General features: G+C 43.9%; 1 protein-coding gene across 2 annotated transcripts in view; it reads right to left on the bottom strand.

Moving 5' to 3' along the window:
• Window positions 1–19,173, bottom strand: part of LNX1 (ligand of numb-protein X 1) — a 178,623-nt gene that overhangs the window by 116,068 nt on the left and 43,382 nt on the right. The window contains exons 2-4 of one of the 2 annotated variants that reach the window (XM_082728300.1): window positions 5,392–5,457; window positions 4,436–4,621; window positions 4,175–4,302 (exon numbers count right to left, since the gene is read on the bottom strand). The gene's annotated coding sequence lies outside the window, so the exon portion shown is untranslated. The remainder of the gene's footprint in view (window positions 1–4,174; window positions 4,303–4,435; window positions 4,622–5,391; window positions 5,458–19,173) is intronic. The other variant, XM_082728301.1, reaches the window with a different exon arrangement.

Raw genomic sequence — 19,173 nt, 5'->3', positions numbered from 1 at the left:
TCTGCAGAAGACCAGGCCTTTCGATGGGCAGCTACCCTGCCCTGGAGCTCCAAGATAAACAAGATCATCCATGTTAACGGGCTTTCTGTCTAAACCTTTGGGGGCCTTTCAGGAAATCTGTTATTCTCAAAGAGTCTTTGGCCGTCTGCTGACTACTCTTTCCAACATTGCTATGTCCAAACTGTAGCATGACCTGAGAAGGCGGACTTTAACCGAAATAATCATTGTTTCCTCTACAGGCTCACCTCAGAGACAGATGGGGTTCAGTTCCAGGCCACCACAATAAGGCGAGCTCACAACAAAGCAGATAGCATAATAAAGCCAGTCAAGGGAATGTTTTGGTTTCCCAGTGCTTATATAAGTTTAAACTCTATCATAGTCTATTACACATGGCATCGAATTACATCTAAAAAAGCGATGTGTGGACTTTAATTTAAAAATCCTTTCTTGCTAAAAAATGTTAACCATCATCTGAGCTTCTAGTGAGTCGCAATCACTGGGCACACGTCACCATAACACGTGTAATGGTAATGAAAAGTTTGAGATACGGTGAGAATTACCAAAATGTGACACGGCGACACAAAGGAACAAATGCTGTTGGGAAAATGGCACTGATGGATGTGCTACAGGGAGGCTTGCCACAACTCTTCCACTTGTAAAAAAAAAAAAAAATGCAGTATTTGCAAACTGCAATCCAGTCACGTATGTACTGTGTGTACCAAAAGCTATACCTGTACTAATCCAACGAGGGTTAACTGATTGAGCCCCTACTCTATCATGGACCAGGCACTTCGCACGAAACCATCTCCTGTTTGATCCTTACCACAGCACTGGCTTTGGAAAGTATTCCATTTTCCAGATGAGGCTATGTGCGACCGAGAGGCACGAAGCGGCTTATGTCCATTATGTTGTGGAATCGGGTCTCGAACCCAGATCTGTCACATTCCAACTTCCTTTAGAAAAATAATAGTAGCAAGAGCTCACATTGTGTCAGGTAGTAGTCTAAGCACTTTGGACACCGCACTCATTTCTTCCTCATAACGAGCCTGTTTTATAGCTGGGGTAAGGGGGTCCAATCACCATCACAGGTCACACTGTTAACATAAGAGAGCGCTGGCTTTGGAACCCCGGCAATCTGATGCTAACAGAAGGTAAATAAACATGGACACTGCTGGGCAGGGAGACTGAGGTTCCTCTCCAGGACCCTCTAAGCATACCAGGAGTAGGGTTGAGGTTATGAACCCTTGTCCTCAATCAGCTGGTGAATGATGAAAACTTGCCTTAGCTTTTCAGGATAGGGTGAGACTTAGAGGAGCCTGGGAATATCTCTGCTCTCATGCCATGCCTCAAGGTCCTTCAATGGCATGGGATATTCCAGAACTGAGGTGATCATCTCCAAGGGAGCTACAAGCCCCCTTCCCCAGTGCAGGGCAGGCTCCCAACTAGCCACCTCCCCCTCGTCCTGGTGACTTGGCATGGCAGATCACCAGGTTGTGGCTAAGGGTGTTTACCTGCAAGATTGGAGGAAACCAAGCACCCACCCTGCCCAGGAGAGAGAGCATAGTTGAAAGCAGAAAAGGTCGCCTGCCAAGTCAGATTACAGCCAATGACAACAGGAACATTTTCCCTGCAGGCCTGTGGAGGACCACATTCGGTGTGTCTGTTGGGGTGTGAGAGCTTTGCGGTGGGAAAGGCAGGAGGACAGCAGCTCCTAAGCATGTTTGGGAGCTGGCAGAGACCGATTGGCCTGGCTCGTGTGACGTAGTTTAAGCGTTCTCCTGCCTCCTGCCTATTTTCTTTCTCTGAACTGTTAACATCGGAGTTAATTATGTACAATTAATACCATAACAAGAGCTATCAGGGTTCCTAATGATGGCAACCGCAGATCTTTTATCTTGGTAAGGTCAGACTACCTCTGTCAAGCACCCAGGAAAATTCCTTCAAGAATGGCCCGCACCTCTATTTGGTCCCCGTGTAGCGCCAGTCACTGGTCACTCGACACCCTCCGCGTGTTACCCCATGTGCTTCTCATGAGCACTTCAATCATAAGGCTCGTCTCCTGTTTTACTGACGAAGAAACGGACGTTCTGAGAAGTCCAGTAACCTGCTCATGAGTATTCATGGAAGACACTGTGTGTTTTCCAGTCAGACCTATTGCCACTTGAACCAAGAGATGGGGTTACTACAGGCAGGAAGCCGCTGTGGGTCCTTCACCCCTTTGGACAATACTTGTGTGTAAATTATCCAAGAGACCAAGTGCCTTCTAGATAACCTGACTCTGGATTCCAGCCTTCATATTTTCTTTCCTTTCTTCTATCTGGAGGCATAGCATCCTGAGCTGTGTTCCTTTAGTGGGGAAGGACCTTGACATACAGTGATGAAAGGATGTATTTAATCGTAACATCACTGCTGTGCAAAGAGCTAACAGTCCATGGTAATCCAGAGGAATGCGTCTCGTGGAGAGGTCTGTGACTTTAAAGACACGGTCCTCTCCAGAAACAGTCAGGATCGAGGAGATCCTTTCTTTTCTTCTGCTGACAAAGCTCTGAATCAAGTGAGAATACTGCTAAGCGACAACCTTGCAGCCACCATCCAAATACACCACTGGGGTGGAGGAGTGGGGGGAGTAGAACAGACAAAAGTCAGTGCGAGAACATTATGAGCTTCCAAGGAGGGAGAGAGAAATTGGCAACAAGGCCCCAGGCAGATTCTCAGTGGTGAGAAGCAAGGGTCTGAGACCAAACTTTGCTCAGCTTATTTCCATTTTTCCTTCTGGAGAGTTGACAAGCGCCTTGAATTTCCAGGGGAATGAAAATGAGTGTAACTCCCAACAGCTTATTCCTTTGCAAAGATCTTTGCAAACAGATCTCAGAAAAGTCACTGATGAAGGAATCCAGAATGAAATGTTCCCTGGCTGGTTCATTTCTCCCTCTACAGTTTCCAGCTCATCCCGGCAGGGGACTGGGTTTATTTTCCTTTCTCTAAGGACAGTGCTGGCTGCAGAGTGTGGCTCTTGGGCTGTCAAGAACAGAAGTAAGACAGGCTGGCAGATCAGGATTAAGAAAACAAAAATGGGGACGCCTGGGTGGCTCAGTTGGTTAAGCAGCTGCCTTCGGCTCAGGTCATGATCCCAGCGTCCTGGGATCGAGTCCCATATCGGGCTCCTTACTCCGCAGGGAGCCTGCTTCTCCCTCTGACTCTGCCTTCCACTCTGTCTGCCTGTGCTCGCTCTCACTCTCTCTCACAAATAAATAAATAAAAAATCTTTAAAAAGAAAACAAAAATGGATCCTAGAGGTAAAATTACTAAAAAAAAAAAAAAAAAAAAAAAAAAAGTCCTGGCAGAACAATCTTTTCGGTAGATTTGCTATTAAAAGAGAAAAAGAAAGATGGAAGAATTGAAAAAAAAAAGTTAAAAATCCGACCTGAAGTTACATTCATCCTTGTTAAGCATGGAGGAAATAATCTTTACTTTAACCAAAGGTCAGCAGGCAGCCAGTCCAGGTCTGGATGTAAACAGCTCTAATCCGGACTGCAAAGTGGTTTTTTAAGAACGTCAACAAAGAAAAAATAAAACCCAGTAGACTTTTTTAGAGAAGAAAGAGGGAGGAAAATGAGTATTGGCCTCTGAGAAGGGCAGCAGAAGGTAGTCGTCTGAGCACCGGACTTCTGGCAGGGGTGGCCAAATGTAAGGTCATCTCACAGGTTCAGATGGAAATTGCCTCTGGTGCGACAAACGCAGAGAAGTAAGGCCAAATAAGGCAAATGAGGCAAAAATAAGGCAACTCTGAATTCACTCCCAACCCTCTCTTAAAACGGGCTGAACAGGTCTGAGTCTTTGAGTTCAGTTTCAAAAAAGTCTCCACTGCACTCCACTCCAGGGTTAAAAAAAAAAAAAAAAAATCAGATCAACTTCCAGACAAGCAGAGCCTGGCTTAATGATTAAGAGAAACAAAAAGGATTAAATATCTGGCCTGGGAGAATTTTCCTGTACAACCCGAATGTCAAAGGCATCTCTCTGCTCTTCCCTCTCAAAAGAGCTTCTCCCTGTGGGACAAACACCCGGGCTAAGTCATTCAGCTTTTATTTTTTCGTTCAATTTCCTCATTCATAGAGATCCCTCAGGGGCCAGGGGTCTAAATGCCAAAAGAGAAAAATGAAGGGTTTCAACTCACCTTTTCCAGTGCGTGTCTCGGGCACTCAAAGCAGCCGCAGCCCCGAAGTTCCCATGCCTTGTGGGTGAATCTGGCAGTTCCTGGGGCTCCCGGAGCAGTGACCAGGCTCAACCTTGGTGCACAGGTGCCTAAGGAAGGAGGAGGGCATTGGTTGGTCGAGAGCAGGAAACGTGTGACATCACGGGAGCCTCACAGATAAAACATTGCTGGGCCTTTAGCTATTGAAACAGTCAGTATAGGTCCCGCCCACCTGTCATTTACCTGAATACCTGGGAGCAGGTAGGTGGCGTCTCTGTGCCGACAGATGAATCAGTTAGAGCAATCGGCCCACTGGAATTTACTTTCTTTCCTGAGCACAGCACGTGCCCAACCCCGTGGACAGATCTGAATTTACAAGCACGGTGGCTTCCGCGGCCCCTTCCTCTCTCCCCCTTCCCAAATAGCTACCTATAAAAAAGAGTTCAAAAGGAAATTTAAACACAGAGACAGTGTGTTGATGGGCGTAAGAAAGAAGAGTGTGAAGATCCCTCGACCGCTTGGAAAACATTTGAGAATTGCCCTCAAAAGCTGTTCTGAATAGCATCCCTTTGAATCCAGTGCTTCTCTGTTCCGATATTAAAAATTGGAGGTGACACTTCAAATTCATTTAAAAAAAAATCTTAACAGGCTACTGGTTGGCAGTTTCAAGGTCGGGGGTTTTCAAATGCTTTTTCTCCTACTCCCACACCGGTGGGAGGACAGCGTTTTAATTCCATATTCAGGAGTTTGTAAAACTTGGGTCTTTCCTACCGTGGCTTCCCGGGCTGTTAGTCACATGGAGCTGACAGTTCCCTCTAAGCCTGCAATTAGCAGCCATTTAAATGATTCAGATTTGAATGATCGTACAGTAATAAGGTGGCTTTGTCTGCTGAATTACAGCCAGGAAGAAGGAGTCAGAATTATTTCTGTCCCAAGCGTGCTGTGTGACCCTGGGCAAGTCACGGTGTTGCTTCAGCTCTGCCAGCAGGCTGACAGGAACGCCAAGCTCAGCTCTGCCCGCGCACTGCACCAGCTGGGAGCTATAATGACTGACTGTTAAGCCCTTTGGCATCTTTCAGACTATTGTAAACAACTGCCTGCATTGTATTAAATGAAATTGTATTTCTGCCCCCACCTCTACCCCCCCCCCCCACCCCCAGCATCTCCCGACCATTCATTCATTCTCTGGAATGTGCTACCTGGGGAAATTGTGGCTTCTCCCTCCCAGGAGTTGGTCTGCTGGTCCAGAGAGACTTTTTATTCCCCTTGAAGGAAAAAAAAAAAGTAGAAATTCCTATTCCCCACTGCCTTATTCTGTGTCCCTCTTCTCCTGATACCAGAAACCCTTTGGTTCCATGGGTTCGAACATTGTACTGCTTCGGTGGGTTATGGTCGGTCGTTGGGTGAGTAGGTTAGTGGCTTGGCTGGGGGAGGGGTGGAGGAAGAGGAATCAGTGAGAGGGGGAGGGGCAGAAGAGGAAAGGAAGGAAGTCTTGATTCTGTTCTCTTGGCCTCAACTTTGGGCTCAGCCAATCATCCAAGACCTTGTGAAACCACCAGGGAGGGAAGAAGGAGCAAAACTGGTCAAGGGCACCGGCTGCAGGGCTGACTCCGCATACTTCACCAGGAGGAGAGCGGGCTCCTCTCCCCCAGCCATCCCAGACGGCACACCACCTTCCCCACCTGGGACCCAGGTGCACTGTGAAGAGAATGAAAATCTTAAAAAAAAAAAAAAAAAACTCCCATGCATATTTTTCTCCAACAGAAACTAAGGTTGGTGTGGCCTCTCCTTCAGTGTTAACAAGAAGAGGCAAACCCTTTTCCATGCGGGTCATTCAGGAAAAGTACCAGTCCCTCAGCTTATTCTCAACTGAGAAACAAAAGCAAAACACAGGCTTCTTCTTCACTTGGATAGGGTGTCCCCTGCGCCTTGAGAAGGGCAGGGCGAGCCACCAACCTGATGAATCATCTAGAAGGCTCAACCTCTGACACTCTTGGGTCTACCTGCCTTCCCTGTGTGCCAATCATGCCTTACGTTTTTCTAGGGCCTCCAAGTCTGTCCCCAGAGAATGGAATCACAGACAGATTTTTTCTGTGTGTTTTTTATTTTGTTTTTGTTTTTTTGATGGGGGAGCTATGTGTTTTAGGGGGCCAAGGGAGAGCTTGTAGGAAGTGACAGTGCATGATGCTTTATCCAAAGGCCTCCTGGCTATGGGCTTCACTTGCTGGATTCACAAACACTTGGCCTTCTGTAAGGATGGCCTGATGAATAAAAATTAAGAACAAGAGTTGAGGCAGGAGGGGAATTTGCTCCCTGGTGTGGTTGTATTAAATGAAGAGAAAGAGAAAAAAGTAGATACATTTTACACAATCAGCCATCCTCAGTGAGGTGCATCTTGCTATACCAAGATTTAGAACAATCTCTAAAGGTTAAAAAAAAAATCAATATGGGCTTCCTTATTCCATTAGGGCTGTGACATTATGAAGGAAATGATATTTCTAAACGATTGGTGAAGAGATTTAAGTAATAAGCATAAAAAGCTGACATCGAATAAGTGCTTACTGGGGGCTACTTACAGTTCTAAGCACATTTTACAACAGTCCTAGATGTTAGGTACTATTTGCATTTAAAGCTGGGAAATCCAAGGCATAGGAAGGCTGAGAACTTACGGGCAGCCCAGCCAGCAAGTAGCTGGCCCAGAGCAGTTTTAACCAGTGGAAAGAAAGGGAGGAGAGTTTCTGATTTCATGCTCACCAGGCAACCTCTTGGACACTAACTAAATTTCTAACCCCTCCTCTATTCAGAAGGAAGTATCTTGTGGAAGTAGCCCTGGGAGTGTGTGTAAGTTTCTGGGAAGAAGTGTCTTCAGCTGCAAATGAGTTATTAATCTGGTTTCTACGTAGACTATATGTGTACAGAACATATATACATATGCAAATATAGGCATATATAACAGATGCACGTATTTATGCATATAGTTATGAGGAAACACACTCTGAATGCATTACTTGACATCACCGTTTGGAAACCTGTCAAACCCACCCCAGGAATGGAAGATCAACTTGAGGGGCCTCATCAGAATGATCAATTGTAAATCTCAATAGTATCTTCTAGGGTGATTTCTCTGTAAAAATCCAACAGTCTATACCTTTAAAATCGGAACATCTCATCAGGACAGCCTTAAGAACACAGAACTACCTACAACTGGATAATATGAGACCATGTAAAGTTAAGTTCCAGTACGAACCACAGCCATGATGGGTGGTTGAGCCTGGCTTGGCAAATACTACATGCACAATGTTCCATTCTTTCCCCTACACACCAGACAGGGGACCCACTAGTCCTTGCTGAACCACCATGGCACCCTTTAGCTGAGAGGTAACCTCAGAATCGTCAAGATGAAAGTCCAAAGACGGTATAACTTCTAGGTCTTGTTTCACAGAAGGTGGAGGGATAATCAGGAAAGGAACAGAGTGGTGTTGGCTGGTGCCATCGGGGAAGACTTCATGGAGAAATCTGATGGATTGGCAAGATGGTGGGAAGGGCACACAGTTCCAGACGTGGTGGCAGTGTAGATGGGGGCAGGGATTATCGCAGCCTGTGTGTGTTGAGGAGGAAGCGGTGGTGGGCGAGCAGAGGGAGGCCAGGGAAGAAGATCCATGGCATGCTCAGTTTGGACAGGGAAGGTGGGACCAAATTCTGAAGACCCTCAAGGACTGACTGCTTCGGGTATTTACTGTGTTACTGGCTACTACTCTCAAGATGAATAAGCAGCTTTTTTAATTGGAGGAAAAAAGGAAGAAAGAAATTCAACATCTTGAGCATGGAGTAATTTATTAAGAGTGACAACGTTTTAAGAAACCAACTGAAAAATCCACCCTTAAGTACAGGGAACAAACAGGTGGTTGCCAGAGGAGAGGTGTGGGAGGGGGATGGGTGTGAAACCGAAAAAGGGGATCAAGAGTACACTTCTCCAGGAAAAATAAAGAATGACCATGTCTTCAGTGCGGAGGTAAATCTCTAGGAGATGCCATTTTGGCTACCTTATGATCTTCAGAGACACGCCTCCTCTGCAGTCCTTATATCCTATAAATACGGTCGTCTGGAGGGACAGGTGGAATGCATTAGAAATCTCTCTGAACTCAAGATTGGGCCTGTCCTAGTTAACCAGCCAGCTCACTTGGGCTTTTTGATTAGCTTGAATTCTTTTATGTATCCTGACAGGGAAATCTAAGTGGGGAAAGGAGGTCTGGTTTCAAAGCTCTTTCCTTCTCGATCAACACAATGAAGGTTGGCATTCTCAAGGATTCCTCCTGGCAATGAACCTATTGCTAAGAGCATGCCTCGTGATTCCTCAGAATTACTTTGCCCCTGTTTGCTTCTTTTTTTTTTTTTATGGCATATTTGTAGAGTTGTCTCAGATGACTAAATGCCACAACAAAACACAGTCCATGTGATTTTAATATACACATCTCAAGAAAAAGCCACTTTGGCTGCAAGTACCTGGTGTTATGAGATGGAATTGGCTGTATACATTCCATCATCTTGGCCTCAGGTTTTTTTTTTTTTTTTTTTTTAACTAGCTTAGCCCCAAATCTTTCATTGGCTAATTACAAGTGCTTAGCATGAAGCAAATAAGCAGATCCTACAAAGGCAATTATAGAAAATAATAGTAATAATCACAGCGATCAGCAGCTATGATAGATGTTGTCTGGTTCTGTGTATGTGGAGGAGAATGTGGTTCTCTCAAGAAACTCATGGCCTGGGTATTGCCTGCTGTGCAGATGAGCTTCTAGAACATTTTATGGATCTACAGTTTAGGAGCAGACAGTTTCTGCTTTGTGTGCTTTTTGGGGAGGAGAGAGTACCTCAGCTATTGGACTTGGCACCTAGTTTGTGAACTTGGCCCACATTTGTGGCCAGTACCCTCTCTGCTCTAGCACACATACACAGAAGGACTTCGTTGTTGCGGTCTCTGTAATTATCACAAGGCCTATATTCCATACCTGTAAGTATCTTTATGTTTCTATGACTCCATTCCTGTGTAAACCAAATGTGTTAGTCTATGTTTTGGTGATGGTTGTCACTATGTTTTGGTGATGGTTGTCATGTCTTTGTTTCTTTATTGGTTCCTTCTTTTACAGTTATATTGATTGACTCAATGCCATATATCAGGATATAAAATATCTCTTCTCCTTGTTAACTTTGGCCTCGTTCTAAGGGCTTCCATGTCCTTGTAGATGACCCCTCAAGCATCCTTGACCACCTCAACTATGAGGACATTTACATTTGCTCCTCTTAAGCTGCCAGTTCTTCTTCTCCTCCTTCTTCTTCTTCCCTTCTTCTTCTTCTTCTTCTTCTTCTTCTTCTTCTTCTTCTTCTTCTTCTTCTTCTTCTTCTTCTTCTTCTTCTTCTTCTTCTTCTTCTTCTTCTTCTTCTTTAAGATTTTATTGATTCATTTGAGAGAGAGAGTACAAGCAGGGGGGAGGAGAGAGAGAGGGAGAAGCAGACTGCTCCCTGAGCAGGGAGCCAGACCTGGGGCTTGATCCCAGGACCTGGAGATCATGACCTGAGCTGAAGGCAGAAGCTTAACCATTTGAATCACCCAGGTGCTCATACGCTGCCGGTTCTTAGGGCCACCCCTTGGATCTTCTTATCACCTCCAAATTTTCCATTTCAGAAAATCTGAGAATGTTGTTCTCTGCTGTATTCTCAATCATTCAGGTTTTCACTCCCTTCCTCAATCTTTGCCTTCTTCTCTGCACTGATGGTGGTCCCTGGTGCCTGGAGGGGGCCCACAGATATCTGCTCTGTACCGTTTTTCACTTCCAGCTTATCTAGCCCAGATTCCATTTCTGTGCCAGCATCTTCAATTTCCTACTGACCTGGTGGGACCATGGGGCTAGCCTTCTTTCTTCCCATAAGCCTGAAGCCTGGCACCACTATTTAGGGATGTCCTACAGTGCCTGCTGTACTCGTCGCTCTCCTTGGTACTCCTGGTTAGGGTCTCTTCCTTCCCTCTCGGTGGTCACCCCCGCCTTCAGTTCATTCTCCTTGACTGACGCCCCAGGTGTTTCAGGATCTGGTCTCTGCTTGCCCATCAAAACTCATCAACATCTTATCTTTCTCATCCACAGAACACCATCCACCTTCCACCTTGCCCAAGTCACCCTGTGTCAGAGAGGAGTAATGCCTCCCACCCCCATTTCCACAGGAAAGTGGTTTACAAAGCCAACCCCGGCCAGCTCCACACTCCAACTCTGGGAGTCCCTGACTGGGGAAATGGGAAAGAAAAGCCAGGTAAGCTCACTTTTGCTCCTCCCTTTCCTGTCTTGGGAGTGAGCCGGACTTTCCCTGTGCCATGCCATGCTCTGAGTCCTCTCTGGGCATGCTTCCTTTTGAGAAACTGCCACTGCCAGGTCTGCTCTGTCCTGGGGTCTTCAAGTTCTGTTTTCCCTTGTTCCAGGTGCTGGTCTCCAGGTTAGCATCACCATTTAAAAGGTGGGTTTTTTTTTAAAGATTTTATTTATTTATTTGACAGAGATCACAAGTAGGCAGAGAGACAGAGAGAGAGAGAGGAGGAAGCAGGCTCCCTGTTGAGCAGAGAGCCCGATGCGGGGCTCAATCTCAGGACCCTGGGATCATGACCTGAGCCGAAGGCAAAGGCTTTAACCCACTGAGCCAGGCACCTCTAGAAGGTGGTATTTTTGCCTCCATAATTACTCTTTTGAATTTTCTCAAATTATCCCAAACCCAGATGGGGAAGAGGCACTGTTTACCACGGTTCTCCTTAGCTATCCCAAATCCTGTTTGTGGTTCCCCTAGTAATCTGCATCTCTCACTTCCAGGCTTTTACCCAGGTGATACCCCAATATTTATTGTGCATTTACCATTGCCTGGATTGACGATATGCACTTTATCTGTGTTCTCTTACCAGATCCTGGCAGAAATCCTAGGAACTAACTCTACTTAACAGATGAAGAAACTGTCTCTGAGAGGTGATGTAACTTGTCTGACATGCCCAGCTGATTACAGCCAGACCTGAGACTCAGGTAAACTCCTCCCTCAGTCTGGGAAACTCCTTCTCCACCCGCAGGGCTCAGCTCAAATGCCATCTTCTTTACAGAACCTTCTGTGACCTACCCAAGGTCTGTGCCTGTCCCATGCTGGCCACACTACTTCAGCAAGTGTTTCATGGATTGCCACTTTTAAAAGATCGTCTCCTCTCTAGACAGCCAGGTAAGGAACATGGCTTTTCATAGACCCTCAGGACTCAGCCAGGGCTGGGAGGGAACTTAGCCCAATCCCTGTGATAAAGATTAGTTAAAAGAACTAAAGATGAATATAAAACAAAGGGAGGCGGTGGAGTGGGTTGGGGGGTAGATGGAGAAACTCACATCAAGTTAAATCTTGAGGATGCCCTTCCTTCTCGCAGCAGTCTAGGCCTGTTGACTTCGGAAAGGGAACAGATTTTAACCCACTGAAGTGTTATAGTAGTCCTACCACAGTCTAGATTCATTATTCACTCATTCATTCTTTCACTCGCTTATTCAACAAATTTATTAAATACCACTAACATACGAGTCGATGACAAGGATAAGAAGAAACTATTTTCAGGAACTCATAGTCAAAGGACAAGTGGAGCTTAAGACCAATGATTAAACAATCAAAGGTGGAAATTGTCATAATAGAGGAGTGGCCACAGGTGCAATTGCATGAAGGAGGGAATGGGCTTGTTTCTTCTTGTTTGAAGGCTCCAAGTTGTTAAAAAGCACTTGCCCGACTTTGCCCAGCTAGTAAATGGAAGAGCCAATATTGGAGTGTAGTTCTTCTTGATTTTAGAGCTCATCATCTTCCCAGGTGCCCACACAGCCTTATCCAGGCCCTTAGCTATGTAGAGGGCCCCCAAGAACAGGATCTTAACCTGCTTCTAGAATCTAAATGTGTCACCCCAGAGAATCTGGCCTTTTACAGCTTTACAGTCTTCATATGGTAGGGGTGGGTTCTCTGAGAAGGTAGAAAGACTAATTACTTCTCATATATGGTCTCAGAGTTTCATGACCACAGTCAGAACTGCTGGCACCTTGGGAAGAATCTGAAAAAGACCTATTCTCTGCAGGTGACAGAAATATCTGTAGATATTTGTATCTGTAGGATTAAAATTCCTTTAAGGTGGAGTCGGTTTACTTCTGTAAGCCATTCTTAAAGATCCCCACCTCAAACTTCATAAAGTTTTTAAGCCTCTGGTGTAATCTTATTCTGTTTTTTGTGCCATCAGTCCTAAGTGGAGAAAAAAATTACCATCTCCTCACCACAACCCTCCAATATATTTGCTGTCTTTTCTGCTGTCTTATAGAGTCCAGGCCCAAGAGACTGACCTCTTCAAACTTTTTCCTGAGGGAGTTGAAAATTCATAATAACTAGTAACATAAAGACTTACATATACACACACACAAAAAAAATGCCCCAGTGAGATGGAGTGGAAAAGCGAAATCAAGAGGGGAGTCGTCTTGCTGGCCTTGTCAGGTGTGATAAACACAGAGGAAACCAACTTTTGGGGTGGGGAAATATTTTCCTTCCTAACGAACTTCCACTTCTGTCCAAGAAAGAGCAGGTCCTCAAAAAAGGAGACCATTGCCAAGAAGCCTGTCCTTTAGTTCTCTTAAGTCAAAGAATATAAGAAAGAGAATATCATGAACACCACTCACCATTCATGAGGAGATGGCCTCTTGGTCAGATTCTGACTAACAGAGTCTCAGCAAAGGAAAGTTCATTTGACTTTTCTCGAATCATGAGCAGCTTGAAGATGCTCCTTTTCAACTTGGATGATGAACCTGGCTGGGTGCCTTTTCAGGCCTTTCTTAGAGCTGGTTTCCATGGCTCCCTGTCACACCCCCATGACAAGGTGCCTGCAGTAAAAAAGGGTAGACTTCTTGGTGGTCATGAAGCCATAATGAGGTGGAGCAGTGGACCTGGGCTTGGTTGATGAGGAGGGAAGCCTTCCCCATGTCCAGTTCTGGGAACTCTGCAGCGGGAGCTGCCATCTCCTCCCAAAGTCAGCTTGAAAGCCGCACTTCCAGTCTGAAGTTCAGATAATCACAGAGTAATGAATACTTTAACCTACTGTCCTTTGACAATTACGGGAACGTGGGGTTGTTATGGTCATGGACCTTTTGTGGAGTCCCCCATTACTGAGTAGCTCAACTAATCCTGAGTTTGAACTGTAGACTTCAGCTGCAGCCGAGGGGCCAGAGTATAGGTAGAGAGCAGGAAATCATTCCCCCTTGGATGTGAGAATGTCTGAGAAGAGGTCTGCATTTCACATTCAAATCCATTCAGCCCAGTTCACTGAGAATTTATGGAGAGTTAAGAGCCAGGAGCTGTGTTATTAACAAATCTGGGTTAATAGAGGCCCTAGATGTCCAAGTTCCTTGTTTGTACTGTCTTAATTTGAGGCTTTGTCAGTATCAGTGCTGGCCATCACCTCAGGGTGGCCAGGCTGGTTCTTCTGGTTCAGGTTGTCCCCCTGAAGTGGTGCGGTCCATTTGGCAAGAAGAGAGGCCACCCTTCCTGCCCAATCCCACTTTCTCTGAGTTGCCCCAGGAGGTAGACTAGAAGTGCAGCTTTGACATGTCCTGTCACAGGCATACTCACACCCCCAGGTTAGATGACTCTCACTAAGGTATCTCTCCAGGGTGGCCAGTCCTTCTAGGTGACTTGGCTGCACCTGGATCAACACTGTTCATGTTCCATCTGCCCATTGAACTTGCAGCTCTGACTACAGTGTGAGTGTGGCAGCAAGCCAGGTGTACCGTGAGAGGCTCATTCTTCAATGTCATGTAGCTGTGAAATTTTGGCAGAGGGATAGCTGTGGTGCTAGGGTGTACCTTCCTCATCCCTGCCCCTAGGGCCTGCTGCATGCACCAACTGATTTGAACTTGAAGTTGAAAGAAGCTCTGTGGGCGCCTGGGTGGCTCAGTGGGTTAAGCCGCTGCCTTCGGCTCAGGTCATGATCTCAGAGTCCTGGGATCGAGTCCCGCATCGGGCTCTCTGCTCAGCAGAGAGCCTGCTTTCCTCTCTCTTTCTCTGCCTGCCTCTCCATCTACTTGTGATTTCTCTCTGTCAAATAAATAAATAAAATCTTTAAAAAAAAAAAAAAAAAAAAAAAAAAGAAAGAAGCTCTGTGATGTTTCTGGTCTACCTTAACTCATTTCAATGTAGCAAGGTATCTTCTCCAGGATAAAGGAACCATGAACCACACACCAGGAGTCACTGACGAGTCAGACCCAAAAGTCAGTCATCTCAAAGCCAAACTCTTTAAACAGATTGCCATTCTTTCTCCCCGTACCCTATCTCCTCTCCCACAAATCTCCCCATTCTATAGAATCTGTACACCACCTACCCTCTTTACCCTTGCTTAAATGGCTAGCTTCTGTTAGTACCATCTTCCTCCCCTGGAAATGATCACATGAGATTTCATAGAAAAGCAAAAGTGGATCCTCATCAGGAAGTCTTAAGATTCTAGTAGTTGATGGAAAGAGGGACAGAATGAGAAATAAAAATCAGGTTCTGCCAAAGCACATGCCAAAAGTTATGGAAATGAAATTAACTTCGGAAGTGATCCAGGGGTAAATCCAAATGTAACAAGTGAGTTCTGCTGTCTGTGATTCTGATACAGCCATGAGGGAGTTTGTCTGGACACTGAGAGAAACAAATGCCAAGATATGATGAAACATGCAAGACTTTATTAGGTATAATACCTATGTGGGTGACAATGAAATGGGAGCTGGAGAAAGGTTGGGAGAGCACATGAAGAAGTATAATGATGTCTTTGTTGAATGAATGCATGATAAACAAGGTTCAGTTCGGAAAGGGAAAGAGAAAAGAAACATTTGGTCACAAAATGATGTGAATTTCCAAAGTTGCTATTAGGTTATAGGTAAGGGAGATACTCAGCTGGTGTCCATCATGTGGCTGTACTAGGTATTTACTCCTGACAACTTGTCTGACTGGTCTGGTCTATTATTGGTTGATGCCTGTGGTGTACTGATTTTTAATATTTTGAAAATGAACTCTAGTTACATGGGCTATCATACTGCCTGGAATATTTGGCAATGGTTTCACAAATGGAAAATTGTTTTCTGATGGCCTTTTCACTGCAACATAGGGCTGTCATACATATTAACAATTCATATAGATGGTGGTGGTTGAGAAACAAAGGGAACTGCGAAAACTCATTTGTTGTTCTCTGAATTTGTTGGAGAGTGGTTTATCAGATTTATGGTATGTCCATTCAGAGTTGTCAATGGGCTGCTAGTTTTTATTCTGTTCTTCCTGGGAAGGAATGTATATTACTCTTTTCTATTGGCTCACTAAAAATCTACTAGCAACTACAGCTGGTGCACTCTTTATTTATTCTTTTATCATAAGCACAGTATCCCTTCCTTAAATAGGAAAATATTTGACAAAAAAATGAACTGAGGCCATGAAAAGTGTCTGGTCATTTAAGTTTTTACACTCACAAAATGCTGAACTAATGAGGGAAAACTGGTGAAATTTCTAGACTTACAAGCCTGGTAGACAAGAGGCAGAACTAGCAGAGCCCATGCCAATATGGGAGTGTGGAGGCAGGAAGAAGCAAGAGAAAGTGACCCAAGAGTTCACAGAGATTGGTGAGGACTGAATTCTCACAGGCAGTGGTATTGGGGTTCAGGCCAGGTTTAACTAGATCTCCGAAAAACATCTGATATCTGGAATACACTTAGACTAGCTAGATTTGTTTGTTTTTTTTTGTAACCAAAAGTGAATTATGACTATCAGTCCAAAGACTGAGACAGAGTGACTTGTTTTTCATATAATGAAATAGAAAGTAAATTCCCCTAGGCTAAGGATATGTGTTTGTGTCTTGGGTGGGGTTGAACTTCTTGGGTAGGGAGGGGGCTCTATGGTCAGCATGGTCTCTGCTTGAGATTTTCTCTCTCTATCTCCGTTTGCCCTTCCCCCCGGTCTTTCTCTGTCTCCCTGTCTCTCTCTCTAATAAATAAATAAATAAATAAATAAATAAATCTTTAAAATAAAAATAAAAATTAACTCCCCTTCTAGATTAATAAAGTGACTAGTTTTCCAATGGAGGGTACAAACTCTTTCTCAGTGTTCTAGTCATTGCTTCTATTCTCCTTTGTGGTAATGGCACCATCCTCCCACTAAAACACATACTCTTACTAGCACTGGAAGCACTATCTCTGTGTCACCTTTGGAATGGCCCCTTTAGGAAGCAGGTTTTTTTTTTTTTTAAGATTTTTATTTATTTATTTGAGAGACAGATATCACAAGCAGGCAGAGAGGCAGGCAGTGGCGGGGTTGGGGAGAAGCAGGCTCCCCGCTGAGTGGAGAGCCTGATGCAGGGCTTGATACCAGGACCCTGAGATCATGACCTGAGCAGAAGGCAGAGGCTTAACCCACTGAGCCACCCAGGCACCCCAGGAAGCTGTTTTTGATGACCTGATACAACCATGAGATCTGTTTCCTTCCCAGACTGTCACAGCAATCCAAAGTTACACACAGCCCTCTTCCTTCTTCTGTACCCAGGGCCTGCAGGAAAGAAAGGCTAAAATTCCCTCCCTCTTCTTGTGGCAGGCAAAGACAGAAAAGAGGTTAGGCTAGAGACCAGAAAACACAAGAAATTCAGACTGGAGATATCCTGCCTTTAAGAATGTTCAAACTTTTGAAAATCAGGAAAAAGAAAAAGTAAAAAAAAATCAAATCCATAATAAGCAAATTGGAGAGAAAAAATAGGATGAAGTATGTCCACCAACATTCTGAATGAAGAACATGGCATTTCCTTCCCATTTTTTCAAAACTGTGCATACTCAGCCACGTTACCAATGATGTCCCTATTGTCTGACCCATGATGATTCTCAGTCCTAACCTACTACTTTCCCCTTTTACCCTACTCCAGCCACACTGGCTTCCTTGCTTTCCCTTGTACAGACCAAGCATACCTCTATCTTACAACTTGGTATTGGCTATTCTTTCTGCCTAGAATACTCTTCCTCCAGATGTCCACATGGCCAGACCCTTCCCTCCTTTAATTTTTACTCAACTATCTCTTTCTCAACAAGACCTATAAGGATGACTCTATTTATAGTTACAAACCTCTCTGCTGCATTCCCAATCCTTTACACTGTGCTCTTTTATTTTATTACATGGCATTTAGGACTTCCAAAGTGCTTTGTAAATTGCTTATTTATTGTACATATGGTTTATTGTCTTTATGCTCCCATAGACTTCCTTGAGGGCAGGGATCTTTGTTTTATACACCAATGTCTAGAAGAGTCTAGGCCATAGTAAGGTGCTCAGTAAATATTTGCTGAATAAGTAAATAGCAAAGGCTTTCAAACACAAAATTCAACTAAATTCTATCAATGTGATGAAATAAGGGCAGGAAAAGAGACAACTGCAGAGATGAAAAGGTCAGAAATAGTATATTAACATCAGCAAAAATGGTATTGAAATTTAAAATCATTAAGCAAGGCAAAAAAAAAAAAAAGACATTTTATAAGGAGGATATCACAGTCCTAAGCTAGTTTGCACTAAATACCAAAGTATGCATCAAATATCAGACATCTAACTATATAAAACAAACACTGTTAGAAATAGAACAACAACTTGATTTGGAAAAAAATATAATTCTGGTGGGTATCTTTGGGATGTCATCACCAGAATGACTTTGGAATTGTGGCCACAAAATCAGACCAAAAGAGATATGCAAAATTAATGAGAGGTAATTTAATGATCTAGTAAGATTTGTTGACAGAATATTAAAATAATTGAGAATAGAACCAAATAACAAAAAAGATGAGTTGACTTTAAACAAGTGTTAAAACAACTTCTCCCTCCTCTCAACCCTTGGATGGTTTGCATGACTCATCAGAGTGTTAAGGGAGAATCCAGGAAACCTGGACTATAAAAGCACTGCAAGACTTGGGGGTTCCATTAACCTAGTGAAGTGGAAACTGAAAAGAGTTAAGGGCTATGCCCAGAAATTGATTAGCATAAGTCCTCTCATATTCAGACAATCAATGATTGAAAGCATTTATTATCAATAGACAGGAACCACAAGAATTCTTAAAGGAACTTCTTTAGGGAGAAGGAATATGAGACAGAAACTTGGATTTACATGTTTAAAAAAAAAGGCACTGGAAATGGCAAAAATAAATGGACTGTGGAAGTCAACAAATATAACACAATTATATATTAAATATATATATATTAAATATTCTAGTGCTAGAAGGAGTCACAAGGCCCACCCAAATTTAAAGGGATGGAAAAATAGTTTCTAACTCTTGATGGAAAGTAGTGAGCTTACACTGAAAGCATATGGGATGGGAATTGTGGTATGGTAGCTATCTTCAACAGATAGTTTGCATAACTAAGAAGAAATTTTAATATATCACCTTTATACTACATGTAATATACATGATTTATTTATTTATTTATTTTTAAAGATTTTATTTATTTATTTGACAGAGATCATAAGAGAGGGAAGCATCTGCTTTAAGCTCAGGTCATGATCCCGGGGTCCTGGGATCGAGCTGCATGTCAGGCTCTCTGCTCAGCAGGGAGCTTGCTTCCCCACACCCCCAGCTTCCCTCTCTTATGATATCTGTTCCACAGAGAGCCCAGATGTGGGTTTGATCCCAGGACCCTGGATCATGACCTGAGCCAAAGGCAAAGGCTTAACCCATTGAGCCACCCAGGTGCCCCAATATATACGATATATTTAATATATTACCTCTATAGCACATAACTTATGGTGCAGGTTTTAAGGAAATTTAATAAATTAAGTTATAAAACTTCCATAAGAAGGAACAGCATTTTTTTTAGATTTATGCATTAAGTAATATTTGTCAATTAATCTTAAAATTTCAGTAAATGGATTTCTCTTGAAATGTTAAAATCTGGGAAGAGCATCACTCACA

Source organism: Mustela nivalis (genome assembly GCF_964662115.1).
Source record: "Mustela nivalis genome assembly, chromosome: 4".
In the NCBI taxonomy this organism is placed as follows: domain Eukaryota; kingdom Metazoa; phylum Chordata; class Mammalia; order Carnivora; family Mustelidae; genus Mustela; species Mustela nivalis.
This window is presented reverse-complemented; position numbering and strand designations above follow the sequence as displayed.